This window comes from Octopus bimaculoides, chromosome 8 (assembly GCF_001194135.2).
Source record: "Octopus bimaculoides isolate UCB-OBI-ISO-001 chromosome 8, ASM119413v2, whole genome shotgun sequence".
NCBI lineage: Eukaryota > Metazoa > Mollusca > Cephalopoda > Octopoda > Octopodidae > Octopus > Octopus bimaculoides.
In genome coordinates this window covers 339,158-340,490 of record NC_068988.1, presented here as the reverse complement: position 1 = coordinate 340,490, position 1,333 = coordinate 339,158, and the positions used below count along the sequence as shown (strand labels likewise).

The following is a 1,333-nucleotide window of genomic DNA, read 5'->3' as shown; positions in this document are numbered from 1 at the left end:
TATATATATATATATGAGCCTGGTGCAGCCTTCCAGCTTGCGAGTTCTGGTCAAACCGTTTAACCCATGCCAGCATGGACAACGGACGCTAAATGTTGATGATGATGATGTACACATACATGTTTACATATTTTTTCCCAGTATGAACATTCAGCTAATACTGTTTACTGATTTTTAATGAGGAAGCTAAGCCTTCCAGACTGTTTAGCGTTGCTTCATTTGGTATCAGATAAGAGTAGAAAGAGCTCGAAATGCATCTACCAGTCGATAGGGACCGCTTTGAACTGATTCTTAGTGTTTCAACACCTTTTGTCTAAACCAAAAAGTTTTCATCATGGAAAGCCATATTGAAAATGTCTCTTTATAGGTCAAATATGTTCCAAACATATTTGACATGATCTAAAGTCTGTTTATTTTATAACACTGCTTTGCACACTACTCATATGTCGTTGCTATTATGTTAAACTGCCATATGTCCAAACTTGGCCAAATGCGTTTTTTTTTTTCAACATTTATTTTTGCTTGCAATAGCCGGTGTCTTTTGGTGAAACTATCGTATCTCCAACTGCTTCAGATGCCACGATGTCAAAAATTGTCAAAGCGTGGTATAACGGTTTTGCTATGGAATGGTGAAACAATTTTTCGGTTTTCTGAAAAAGCAACGTTTTGGACTTACAACACCTTTGCATAATAGCAACGATACATGTGTGTGTGTGTGTGTGTGTGTGTGTGTGTGTGTGTGTGTATGTGTCTGTGTGCACATTATACAAATATATAGAACAGAGAAATAAGAGGGTAAATGTTTATTTCCTTCATCTACACCTGTTTCATAATCTTGTTAGTTATATAATTAGATGTTACAGCAATATTAATACACATATTTCCTATTAAAAATATTCAACATGATAAGAACCACCCACCCTCTTTTACCTGCAATAATAATTTTGACAACAACAAAAACAACAACAACACTATCATTTATGCCAAATTGAACAAAACATGATATTCCTAATGCTGCCAGTGGAAATATTCTGTCTGACTCAAATCTCATCCAATAACACGGTGAAACCCTTTGTCCGTGACAAACAGAAGTTGGGTCACGATAATGTTATCGTTTAAATTTCCTTTTCTTCAGAACTTCTTTTCTTTGTTTGCATTAATCTTCCTCTTCTTCATTTTTAGTCTTTGAAACTTTCTCAAACAGTTCATATGTTTTCTTCCAAATGCAGAAATTTTTCAAAAGCTTTTCATTATTTTTCTCAGGTTAAATATTTAAATATTCCATATTTTACTGTTGTAATTTTATTTGTTGCAAATATATACATACATGCAT

The 1,333-nt window shown here is 33.8% G+C and overlaps 1 long non-coding RNA gene across 1 annotated transcript in view; it reads left to right on the top strand.

Annotated features, from left to right (window-relative positions):
- The window catches only part of LOC128248539 (uncharacterized), a 4,404-nt gene that overhangs the window by 2,180 nt on the left and 891 nt on the right, over positions 1-1,333 (top strand). The gene's annotated exons all lie outside the window — the stretch shown is intronic.